The sequence below is a fragment of the Bubalus kerabau genome, chromosome 6 (genome assembly GCF_029407905.1).
Source record: "Bubalus kerabau isolate K-KA32 ecotype Philippines breed swamp buffalo chromosome 6, PCC_UOA_SB_1v2, whole genome shotgun sequence".
NCBI lineage: Eukaryota > Metazoa > Chordata > Mammalia > Artiodactyla > Bovidae > Bubalus > Bubalus kerabau.
Window position 1 is genome coordinate 98,286,388 of NC_073629.1, and position 13,602 is coordinate 98,299,989.

Genomic DNA, 13,602 nt, shown 5'->3' on the forward strand with positions numbered 1-13,602 from the left:
CTCTTCACTTTCTGCCATAAGGGTGATCTCATGTTAAGTTTTCTTATAACAACAACAACAAAACAAACAAAAGACCCAAAAAGAGGCACATGAAATGTTTGGAGGTGATGGATATGTTTGTTACCTTGACTGTGATGATGGGCTCACAAGCTTCTGACCTATGTCCAAACTTGTCAAATGGTAAACATTAAATATATATAGGTCTTTGTATATCAATTATACTTCAAGAAACCTGTCTTCAAACTACAGTAACACCTATAAAATACTTGACATAAAGTAGAACTCTGTCCCCAACCCACCACCTTTAACTTGCTAGGATCAGAAACCCTTTCCTTGAAGCCAAAGCTTTTTTTACTTCCAAATGAGGTACAGACAGAAGTACAAACCCTCCCTGAAGACAGGAATGAGAAAAGTACTTGGAAGAAAAACAGCTACACTGAGGGATCAGTGTATTTGTAAGTTTGAGCTCAGAACAAGTAGGAAAACAGGGCTGGACGCAATGTTCTCCCAGACTGACTTGAGACAGAACCAACAAGACTAAAAAGCAAGGGGTGGGGGTGGGGGGTATATGTTCTGTAAGATACCATGTTTTATTAAAATAACTAACAAATCTTAGCAGGATTTATAAGAACCTCTTTCTATGCTATTTTTGATTGGTGTACAGTGTCCCTGTTAGCTCAGTTGGTAAAGAATCCACCTGCAACACAGGAGACCCTGATTTGATTCCTGGGTTGGGAAGATCCCCTGGAGAAGGGATAGGCTACCCACTCCAGTATACTTGGTCTTCCCTTGTGGCTCAGCTGGTAAACAATCCGCCTGCAATGTGGGAGACCTGAGTTCAATCCCTGGGTTGGGAAGATCCCCTGGAGAAGGAAAAGGCTAACCGCTCCAGTATTCTGTCCTGGAGAATTCCGTCGACTATAGTCCGTGGGGTTGCAAAGAGTTGGACAGGACTGAGCAACTTTCACTCTCACTTTCTTTCACAGCGTCTCCAGGGTGTTCCCTGTGAAGTTATCATACCAATACACTCTGCCAGCTAAAACTCGGGACTTCCCTGAAGCACACTCACCTCTATTAACTCTACCTGCTCTCATCAAACTCAGCGTGCATGCTAGACAGGGCTTATTTTTCCCCATTTTGCAGAAAGAAGAAACTGGTATTCGTGTAATTAAGGCCCTTGCCCATAGTCCACAGCTCATAAGTAATTCGTACAGGAATTGGGTACACACTCAGCTCAGCCACGTCCCACTGCCTCTCTGCTCAACCCCAAACCTCAGCACTAAGCCTGACCAATTCATGAAGTCATTTCTATGACACTTGTTTTAATTCTTTCATGTTTAAAATTCACTTTCCTCCCAAGACCTCAAGTTTATTTTTGGCCCCCATCTCAGTCTTGAAGCCAGATCTGCTTCTCACCTCAGCACCAGCTGTCTTGGTTAGTGTTCTATTTTCCTGCCTGGAAACTTTGCCATTGTCTTAACTCCCTTCCCTTCTTCCCCGTACAAAGCCAATCGGTCATCAAGGCTCATTGCTTCCACCTGCATGATGCATCTGCCTTCCAGCAGTATGATGGAGTGACTTAGGAGCCAGATAGTCCTGAATTTTTCCTGTCAACCTCACTTCTTGCTACTTTTGTCTTGTGAATCATTTAAAGCAGAGTTTACTTACCTTGTCTTTAATATGGGAAATGATACTTATTGGCAGGATTGTCATCCATTTTCCTTCCTCTCCCTTTTCCATACTTTTCCTCCTCTTTACTCCCACAACCCTATCCTGCCTGGGTTGCTGGAACAGTCCCTCGTTGACCTCCCCACCTTCTGATACTCTCTTGCTAATCAATTCTCGCTCTCTCAAAATAAGCATCTATAATCTCTATGAAACATAACCCCAAGTTTATGGCAACTCTTTCCAAACAATTATCCAAGCCAAGAGATTGGATATCATCCCACTTCTGTGTCTTTCTCACCTCCCTGCCGGCCAGGTGCCACATCCTGCTGGTTCTGCCTGCTTGGTGCCTCTCATATCTGTCTAGCTGCACATCCTGCTGGTTCTGCCTTCTTGGTGCCTCTCATATCTGTCTAGCTGCACCACGTCTTTGTTGCAGCACGCAGGATCTTTAGTTACAGCACGTGGGATCTAGTTCTCCAACCAGGAATCGAACCTGGGCGCCCTGCATTGGGAGTGTTGAGTCTCAGACCACCAGGGAAGTTCCTCCACTCTTCTTAACTAAAGTAAATCCTTCCCATCATTCAAGACTTATCCCACCTGCATGACATCTTCCCCAATCACAGAACTGTAATGAATTGCTTCCTCTTCTTGTGTCTCCCAGCTCTTTGTTGATTTATCTATTTATCAATTACTTCACTGAGATAATAGTCACCTCCTTCATTATCGTCTAATTTCTGAGAGCAGAGACTAGGTTTTATTCATCTCCATTCCTCTCATATCACCTAACACAGCTGCAGACATGCCAGAGGCACTCAGTTAATATAGCAGAATGAAAGAATGAATAAATCTTGAATTGAAAATCTCATTCTGAACTTATTTTAATAACTGGATCCTAATTACAGATCTGTCTTCCCAAAGTACTGACCTCTCTGAGACATTCCACTGCTCAGATTTCATCCGTGGCTCCCTTTACCTACAGAACTAAATTCCAGCTCCGTGTGAAAGGCAAAGTCCTGGATGGTCTTCAAGGCCCCACTCTCAAAATCTGTCTCAATGGACGAGATAGATTTACTTCATCTCCAGTCTTTTTTTGAAGGCCAAATTTATTTCTAGAGCCCAAGGCAATTTGATCATTTTTCCTGTAACAATAAAAACAACTATTATTGCCGCTGCTGTGGCTACTGCTACGAGGGCTGCTGCTGCTGCTGTTCTGCCCTGGCCAAGTGCCTACTCAGCTCCAGGCTCCTGCGCTCCGGGTTGCTTTGTCTTATATGATCTCCTATATCCTCACAACAGCCCTATGAAGCAGATGTTGTTCCCTGAGAAAGAAAGAGAAGCTTGGAGAGTCTAAGTAGCCTGTCTGAAGTCACCTGGCTCCTAAGTGGAAGAGCCCGGCTGTCACCAGGTTCCAGTGCTGTGTTCCTTCCACTTTCCCCTCTGTCTTTATATGTTCAGTCCTGAGACTGACAAAATGATACATATTTAATGCTGGTTATAAAAAGCCTCTGCCCCAGGGAGCTCGCTGCTTCATCTTTGTTCCTGTGCACGACCTCATTTTGCCTCATTCCCCTGAGCCTGGCTCTAGGCATTTTCTCTGCCAGCCGGATGTCGGTGCCCACACGTCCGCCACGCCTGAGTCTCTGCCTTTGAAATGACTGCTGGGAAATGACTGTCTTACAGGCAGAGCCGGTGCTCCCCTCAGAGTTCTAACAGGCAGAGCTGGTGCTACCCTCAGAGTTCTAAGGACAAGAGATAGATTTTTCCAGATCAGGATAGAGCGATGCAGCTACTGCTGCTGCTGCTAAGTCGCTTCAGTCGTGTCCGACTCTGTGCGACCCCATAGACAGCAGCCCACCAGGCTCCTCTGTCCCTGGGATTCTCCAAGCAAGAACACTGGAGTGGGTTGCCATTTCCTTCTCCAATGCATGAAAGTGAAAAGTGAAAGTGAAGTCGCAGAGAAGGCCTCTATTAACCCACCCCTTGCCCTACGCTTGCATTAAAAAGCAGATTTCCTCTTCCTTCACCCAAACCACTTCCTGCCCCCAGAATTCAAATCATAAAGGGAGAAGGATTATAAACTGTAGCCACTGGGATGGAGTGTTCTGCTTCCAGCTCTGATACTGCCTGGATGGGTGAGATTTTTTTTTTAAGCCTCTTTCCCTGTCTGGAGTTATCCCAGAGCTTCAGCTGGTTTCTGGTTCTTACTCCTTGAAACAGGTACATAATCCCCGACCAACCCACTCTCAAGAGTATTGTGAGGATCCAGAGATAGAATGATTGGGAAAGTATAGTATTTAGATAAGTCTTTCCCAGTGTTTTTCTCTCTCCTTCTGAGACCTCATAAATGTCCCCTACTTGGTCCATTCCTTGCCTTTGACATAGATTGTCTTGTCATTAATTCATCCAACAAAACTTATTAAACATCTGTGTTTGCCAAGCACTTCTCATTCCTTTCTGCTGACTTGATTTTTACCTGTCTTTCAAGACCCCTCCTCGAGGACGTCTTCCCTCACCTCCCAGTCCTCAGGGGTAACTCATCTACTGAGCTTCTTGAGAACCATTGTCTGAACCTTTCACTGGGCCCTTGTCAGTGGCTTTGGCATTTCATTTCTGTGTATCACCTCTGTCCTCCCCACTCTATTTTTCTTTTTTATTGGGGTGAGATGATTAGAGACGGAAAAACTGACTCACTCATTGCTCAGGTCCCAGGACAAGGCCCAGCAGAGAGTAAATACTCACTGAGAATTGGCAGGTATCGCTGCTGCTGCTACTGCTGCTGTTGCTGATGAGGATGACAATGATGAGCATGGAGATGAGACGCCTGCTCTGAACAGAATGTTTCTGTGAAGCTAATGCCGCTCTCCATCTCTCCCTTCTTCCAGAAGTTCATAAATAAGGGTAGCCCTTAAACTTCTGGGCAAAGTGGAGCAAACTTGGCTTACAGGTCCATATAGAAAGCTGTCATACATTAAACCTAAGAGTATTCATGACAGGGAGAAAAAGAAAGGGGAGGGATGGGGAGAGGCTGAGAGAGATGGAAAAGAAGGGACTGTGATGGATGTAAAATGTGTGTGTACTGGTATACTTGCATTGGTAGACTTTTATGAGTAATCTCTATATCTGGGTGTGAAAATGCATGTTTGTGTAGTTGTAAATGTGTGTGTGTGTGTGTGCATTACTGAGTATTCAATTACAGATCATTGTCAATTCTACACACATTTTTCTGTCACCTCCCAGTCTGAGACCTTGGTTAAGTTTCTGTTTGAAATTCTATCTAATCTCTTGACATTTCATCCATATTAATGGGTCATCCCCTTTGCCCAGCCTCCCTGAGACTGTGCCCAAAGGATGTCAAGGTCACCTCTCCTCCTTCCCATTCCCAGGGAAGGGATTCCAGCCAGATCAGCCCCTTAGGGTAGGAAGCGCGCCAAGAACCCCTTTCCCTCACACAGTCAGCAGATGGCCTCGCATTGACAGCTCTTTCCTGTATGCTGGCCTTCTTTGTGCTCCCACTTGGTTTTCTCTTTCTCCTTCTTCAGGCCAGCCTCGACCGAAGGTTGGAAACACAGCTGTGGCGTGGTGTTGGGAATGGAGAGACTGCTCTCCTTAACACCCCAATACCCCTTCAAGCTGCTCCTAGAGAAATGAATGGCTCAGAGCCATGATTCCAGAGTGTTCTCTTCTGTTCAATTTCAGAGGCACTTGCTCAGGGCCTGCTGTAAACCAGGCTGAGTCCTGGGCAGTGTTTGGAAGCGGAGAGCGCTGTGAATAAACACAGAGCAGAGCAGCTACGTGAGCCCTGAAACTTTGGCTTTGCTAAAATGGAAATACGCGGGATGGGGATTTTCAAATGTTAAACCTTGTTCCTTGTGCATGCCTGAATTCATTCTTTAGCATGTTTAGAATCCATTCATTCATTCTTTCATCCTCAAGGAGGCCATGTGGTTATTAGAAAAAGTACCAAGTCAGAAGCCTGGATTTAAGCCTGATTCAGCTGCGGTCATCTTCCCTCTGAACCTCACTCTCCCCTGCAGAATGGAATTAAGAATGAGTGTTCTGCTTAATCCATGAGATTACTTAAGGAACTTCAGGGGAAATGGACCCAGTGGGGAAAAGGAACCAACATTCTCCACTTGCATCCATTCTACAGCCACACAAGGGGAGGGGGTGAGAGCAAGAGATGGGACCTCAAAATGATCCATTAGAAAGAGCCTGAACTGGAAGCAAAAATATTCAGAGTCAAATCCCAGTCTACTAGCACTCATGCAACATTAGAAAAGGCAGTCTCCCTCTCCCAACCTCAGCCTGCACATCTATAAAATGAGCCTGTTGTAGTAGGTGATCACTAAAGGCTCCTACAATTCTGCCAGCTGGGGAGTTCTAGGACCCCTCCAACCCAGCTGCCCACCCTTGAAAGAGAATCTCATGCCAACCTTGAAGATCATGTCAGGTTTCTAGAACAATGCTTGGGCAAGATGCATGGGTAGTAAAGATCCACACTTGGCTCAGCAACACTGGTGGTGATGGGCCTCCCAAAGATTCTTTCTGTCCCTCAGACCTGGTGTTGAACCAGAGGCTTCCGGAGAGATGAGACCAGCGGGCGACATGGCAAACCTTGCCTACAGAAGGTGCAGTGCTGCGGACCTAATTAACATCACCGTGTAATAGATACCATGGAGCATGTTTGAGCTGCCAGAGAGAATAAATAAAGCAATGTTTTATCTTAAGTGTTGGTTAATGGTGAGTAACAAATGGACTTGTGCTTTATTTCCTGCACTTCACTGCACAGCCCTGCTAGGGCCACCATAGACCCTGAGGAAGCACACCCAGATTTCAAGAGCATGCATTATAAATTGCTTGCCAAACGACTGGAGAAGTGGGACCCTTACTGGATGTTGTAATAGACTCATGAAGAGAGGGGCACACAGGACAATGGACTCTGGTATCTGACTGACCCCGCTGAGACCTAGCTCTGCCACTGTATGACCTTGAACCACCTCTATGAACCACAGGTTCCTCACTTATAAAATGGGATTAATTAGTGCCTAAGCCACAAGGAGTTTGTGAAAATTAAGTGACATGATATAAATACAGTCCCTAGCAAATGGAAGTCTTCCTTGTAGGGTAACTATTATTATTAGTCACATCCACATTACTCTTAGGCTCAGTATTTCCAAGATAATGAGTCAAGCCAACAGGGTGGAACACACATAGGAAGCTATGGACTTTCATCACAAATGGATACTGAGGTGACAGGGTCTTCTTTCATCAAAGCAGGTGATGGTTCATCCACCTCCTTCCTTCATCAAAGAAGGGGTCATTCATCCACCTCCAGCACCCTTCTCTCCTCTCATTATAATACCATCAATCTTCCTTCCCTCTTTACTTTCTTTCTCTCTCTCTCTCTTTTTTTTGTCTTCCCTCCATTCCTCCTTTCCTTCCTTCCTTCCATTCATAATGCATGCCATGGTATCTTAGTTTGGGTTTTTTCAAAAGCATAGACTGGAACAAGAAACTCAGGGCAAGCAGCTTAATCTCCAAGTGATACCTGGAAGCAGAGATAAGGGAGAGGCAAAAGTGACACAGGACAGGGAGAAAACCCAGTAAAGGGTGTGTTAATGAGCTATTTATTACTGAGGGGAAAGGTCTTCAATCCCTCCAGAAACTTTCTTGGAACTGGAGCAAAAACTCTCCCCAGAGTTGTCTACCCAGAAGACAGGGAGACAGCTGAGGGTTGCCTCCTTGGGTATAAATTCCCCTTCACTTGCTGTCTTGCTCTGCAAGGCTGATTCCCGACATAGCCCCAGTCCAGTTCCAAATGCCTGGAACTGTCCACCATAACTGTGCTGAAATCGGAGGAGTTGAGGAGATGCAAGGCAGGCAGCGCAAGCACCTGCTAGACCTGGGCACAGGAGGCTCAAGTGAGGCATGAGTGCCTTGTCTCTGCTATCCCATGACTGGCAAGTTTGGGGGGACAGTGCCTGAGTCAACTCTTTATTCCAAGAATCTAGCAAGTGATCACATAGCATTGCATATCCAGTGGTTATATGCTGAGTGAAAGGCTGGAAAGATGGATGGAAGACTGTCTTTCTACTTCTTAAGAATAATTTCTACCTACAATGCTGGAAGTAAATGGAGGGTGGGGGAAGTTGGATGTAGATAGAGTTTGATGTATAGGGATGATCAACATGGGGCATGCACAGGTAGGTCAAGGAGTCTTCAGAAGAAATGAATCTAGAGCTGGGTCAAGCTGCATCAAATGTGCTATTGATGCTGGGCCTGTTGACGAAGTTGCCTCAACTTGATACTCCAGCTTGGAATTCACACCACTAATGGTAGCCAGAAGAGTGACTGAAATAAAATTATGAAGGATCATCTCAGGGCAGGATCAAAGGAGGGAGAGACTTGGCAGGCGGAGGGGCAGTAACCTGAAGCTTGGGCTCAAAGGACCTCAGCTTCAGACACTCCTTAAGCCTTTGCACAGCCCTGCTCTTGCTTGTCGACTCTGATATTGCATGAAAACTGAATTTTCTTTTAATAATTAATGCATTTGAGGAAAAAGGAAAATAAAAACAACATGTTTACTATACATTTTGAGTGTATCTTTATTTATTTTTTTTTAATTTTTCATTTATTTATTTATTTTTGGCTGTGCTGGATCTTCGGAGCTGCACGGGCTTTTCTCTAGCTGTGCCGAGCACTAGCAGGGGCTACTTTATAGTTGCCAGGCTCAGGCTTCTCATTGTAGTAGCTTCTCCTGTTTCAGAGCACAGACTTCTGGACACTTGGGCTTCAGTAGTTGCGGCTCTCAGATTCTAGAGTGCAGGCTCAATAGTTGTGGCACTCGGGCCCAGCCGCTCCACTGCACGTGGGATCTTCCCAGATCAGGGATCAAACCCATGTCTCCTGCATTTGCAGGTGGATTCTTCACCACTGAGCCACCAGGGAAACCCTTTGTATCTTATAGTTGAAATCTTAATCAATTTCTATAAGTAATGTTTCCTTTTTCATGATTAAAAACATCATACATTTGATGTTTTAAAAATAGGAAAAGGCGTAAAGAAAATAACTTACCATCATCAAAAGATAACTCCATGTATTTTAACTGTATTTTAACAGCTTTTCATAATTTTATATTAAGTTTTAGACCTCTCCCCCCACTGAGCTCCCCTGCCAGATGTGTAATATGTAGTTTTCATGTACAGTTCTCCGTGTCATCAGATATTCATCAAAAATAATTTTTACTGATTATGTGATATTCTATCATCCTGCTGTTTTTCAGTCACTAAGTCATGTCTGAGCCTTTGTGACCCCATGGGCTGCAGCACTCCAGGCCTCCCTGTCCCTCACTATCTCCTGGAGCTTGCCCAAGTTCGTGTCCATTCTATCATACAGATAAACCTAATATATTTACCCATTCCTTCTTGTTAGACATTTAGGTTATTTCCCATTTTTTTTAATGTTAAAATTTTGCTGTTAGAAACAGAAACATACAAAACCCTTCATTTGCAATGTGTCCTTTAAACTTTGCTACAGACCTTTGAGGTGAGTACTATATAGATTCCTTCTTTTACAGATTAGGAAACTGAGGATCTGAGCAGAGTTAAATGACTTTTCAAAGGTCACTTAGTTCAGGTTATCCCCAAACAGACCCTGGGGTAAGGACTCAAGTACAAGGGATTTATGTAAGAAGGGGGGTCTCAAGAAAAAACAGTAAGGAAATGGGAAAATGAGATGATGAGAGTAGGCAGCCAATGAAACGTTCATTAGCAAGCCAGCTGCCACAGCAGATAACCAGAACCTACCTCCGCTGGGGAAACTTGGGGAGATAGTGTACTCACATCTCAGGATTATCACACTCCTGGGATGAGAGAGATGGGTATTTTTCACAAACTCCAGTCAGCCTTGGTTAAGGCTGTTCCCAATGAGCCTAAATTCCCTGTCATTTCTAGACGGCTGCGGCTAGGCCAAAGCAGTCTCTAGTGGCCATATAAATACAGCTGCTGGCAGTCAGAAGCTGGGCAGTGTTCCAAATGATGAGGGCAAGGGGGTAAGAGTGAGTGCTGGCCAGGGCCACTACGGTCAGTCACATAGCTAGCTTCGGAGCTGGGATTTGAACACAGATGTACCTGAGTCCAGAGCCCATGCTTTTAATGACCTGACTTTGCAGATTCACAGAAACTCCCTGTGACCTTGGGCAAGTCACTTCGTCTCTCTGAGATCCAGGATCTGATGAGGATAATAATGCTGTCTGCCACGTCTGACTCAGGGCACTGTCAGGAGAAGACAGCATGGATATGTCAGCATTTTGCTTATCAGCAAGGCCAAGGTTGGTTCAACATTACTGATCATTCCCATTAGGGGGGTAGGAATCACTTCAGGCAGACATTCAGTGCTCTCCTGATGATAGCTAATTAAAGGAAATTAATAGAAGATGGGCTGGTTCACTGAGTTTATTAGCTGAGTAGTTTTCTAGATTCATTACATAGAATGCAATGTACACACAGCTTATTGAAATACAGTGTAAGTCCTTGATGAACTCTGGAGCATTCCATTTTTCTGGTAAGAGGGAGATGAATACACAATTGCTTATCTCTGTACACTGACAATCTCCAGGTCTGAATTCTCCCAGGAGGAAGTTTAATTGCTCTGTAAGCTTCAAATTCAAGGGCTCCTCAATGCTAAGCTCCTGACGAGCTGCATTAAAGTAAAAATGACAAAGATGCCAGTTGACATATTTATTAAATATGTCGATCCTAAAGGGGCTGATGTGGGCTGCTCATACCAAGGAGGTTATCAATAGGAAGTCAATATTTCTGCATCCCTTCCCCACAACCGAAGTTCACATTTCAGGGTAAGGTCAAGACACACTGGAGATTGAACCCTGGTCTTGCTGACTTCAAAATCCTTGTTTATCCTCTAAAACCTGGCCTCCACTATATTCTCTCCTGTCGAAGACATTTACCACTTTACCAACTACTGCAAAGCAAATGTGAATTCATTGTACAGAACTATTCCTATGTGACAGTTATCTTCACCAAGACTCCTACACCCGGGCCCCACCCCAGTCCAGGTCTGTGTAAGCATTTGGCCAGATTGTTTTGGTAATGTGGAACATGAGTTAACATTTCAAATCTTTGGGTTTGAAAAACTACCATGTTGACTGACTTCTAGGCACTATGGCTGTAATTCAAGTAACTTTCATCAGGTGAGTAATGGTGCCAATGCTTCCAACATCTACTACTACTAATGCCAGGAGATTTACATGCGTTCTTAATGCTCCCAATAACCCTGAGAGGAAAGTATACAGTCCCCACTTTGTAGATGAGGAGTTGGAGGCACGAAGAGTAACATAACCAGGGCCACATCACTAGTGAGCGGTGGAGGGAGGAGTCACACACACTTAAGTCTGGCTTCAAAGCCCAAGCACTTTGACACCATGATACCACCTCCAACCATCTAGGTGTTCCCTAGCCTCAAAATGGAGCTTTCAAACCCTTGAATTTTGTCAGTAACTCCAGATCCTCATCTCTAGCCTAACACCATCCCAAAATTTATACTTGAAAACTTTGCCACAAAAACACTCCAGGCCAGGATGGTTTTGCTGATGAATTCTATCAAACATTAAGGGAAGAAATATACCAATTCTCTACCAACTCTTCCAGAAAACAGAAGGGGAGGCAATAGTTTCCACTGTATAAATTCAATTTCTTTAATAGGTATAGAACTATCTGAGGGGGATAACTGTAAGCAGCAACTAAGGGAGAGGATAGCTAGTTTAATGTAATAACCCTAAATCCAAAAGAATATGGCACGTTTGAGAAACAGGATCAAGGCCAATAACCTGGAGCATAGAAGACAAGGAGGCAGGTGGGGAGGATGTGCTGTGGGTCCACATCATGTGGGGTCATGGCTGCCAAGCTAAGATGTGCAAGTTTCAACTGACCCATTTTTAAGGTTTTTTGACCTAAGCCTGATGTGAAACAAAAGAAGGGTTCTTATTTGATCTTGATTGATGTTTATAAGGGTGTCTATCTTAAAATAACCCATGAAGTTGCTCTTTGTGTGATTTTCTATATTTACATTTTATTTTATGATAAAAAGGCTTTTTTTTTCTTTTTAAATTAACTATTATTGGGTCACAGTTGATTTACAATGTTCTGTTAGTTTCTGCTGCACAGCAAAGTGAATCGGTTATACATATATCCCTCCTTTTGGATTCTTTGCCCATATATGTCACTACATAGTATTGAGGAGAGTTCCCTGTGCTATACTGCTAAGTCACGTCAGTCGTGTCTGACTCTCTGTGACCCCATAGACAGCAGCCCACCAGGCTCCCCCATCCCTGGGATTCTCCAGTCAAGAACACTGGAGTGGCTTGCCATTTCCTTCTCCAGTGTGTGAAAGTGAAAAGTGAAAGTGAAGTCGCTCAGTCGTGTCCAACTCTTAGCAATACACACTACTATATATAAAATAGATAATTAATAAGGAGCACTACACAGTAGATCCTTATTAATTATCTATTTTATATATAGTAGTGTGTATATGCCAATCCCAGTTCCCCAATTTATCCCCCCCTCTTTTCCCCCTTGGTAACCATAAGTTTTGTTTTCTATATATGTGACTCTATTTCTATTTTGTAAATAAGTTAATTTGTTATCATTATTTTAGATTCCACATATAAGCAATATTACATAGTATTTGTCTTTATCTGACTTCACTCAGTATGACAACCTCTAGGTCAATCCATGTCTCTGGGAATGGCATTATTTTGTTCTTTATTATGGCTCAGTAATATTTCATTGTATAAATGTATCACATCTTCTTTATTCATTCATCCATTGATGGACATTTAGGTTGCTTTCATGTCCTGACTATTGTAAATTGTGCTGCAATGAACATTGGGGTACATGATAATCCATTAACCTATTCTTTGCTTCATGTGATTTTATAAATCTGCATTTTATTTTCTGATAAAAAGGTTTTTTAAGCCACACTGAAGAAAGTGATTTGAGTGGAAGAAGATACTTATACACACATAACGAACAAAGGAGTATATCCCAAGCACAATACAGGAGTCCTGAAAATGCATTGCAAAATGACAATCATGTGTGTCAGGAAACAGCTGGAAAAATATTGGCAAATTTGTGGAAAGCCTTATAATTAGACAATTTACAAAGTTGAGAGTGGCGTGTAGGGATGTCATAAGAGTAGTCCTCCAAGTCTAAAAGGACAAGGAGAAGTAATGGTTCCTAGAACTCAGAAACAGAAAGAACTGTTGGAGAGAGCTGCCTGCCAGGAGCTGTGATGGTGGATCAAGGAATAGAGTCAGCCCCTAGTGACTCAGCAGAGAGATTGTTGTTGTTTAGTTCTTAAGTTGTGTCTGACTCTTTTGCAACCCCATGGACTATAGACCACCAAGCTTCTCTGTCTATGGAATTTCCCAGGCAAGACTACTGGAATGAGTTGCCATTTCAGTTGCTTCTCCAGGGGATCTTTCCAACCCAGGGCTCTAATCCATGTCTCCTGCATTGGCAGGCAGATCCTTTACCACTGAGCCACCAGGGAAGCCCAAGCATAGAGAGAATTGAAGAACAAAACACCAAACCCCTTCACTTCCTTTTTTTTCTCCCTGTCTCCTTTCATCCCTCCTTTCCTCTTCTCTCCCTCCAATGCTCCTCAATGGTCCATTGCTGAAGTCAGAGGATCAGGTTGCCCAGAGCTCTAACTCATCAGGATCAGCCCCCAAGGACATAGAGCAGAGTGAAGAAGTTGTGAGTGGATCTGAAGGGGCAAGTGAAAGATGTCCAGCATCTCAGCCCAGTAGACAAATGGCCAAAAGACTCAAATGTGTGTGTTAGTCACTCAATCGTGTCTGACTCTTTGCAACCCCATAGACTGTAGCACTAGGTTCCTCTGTCCATGGAATTTTCC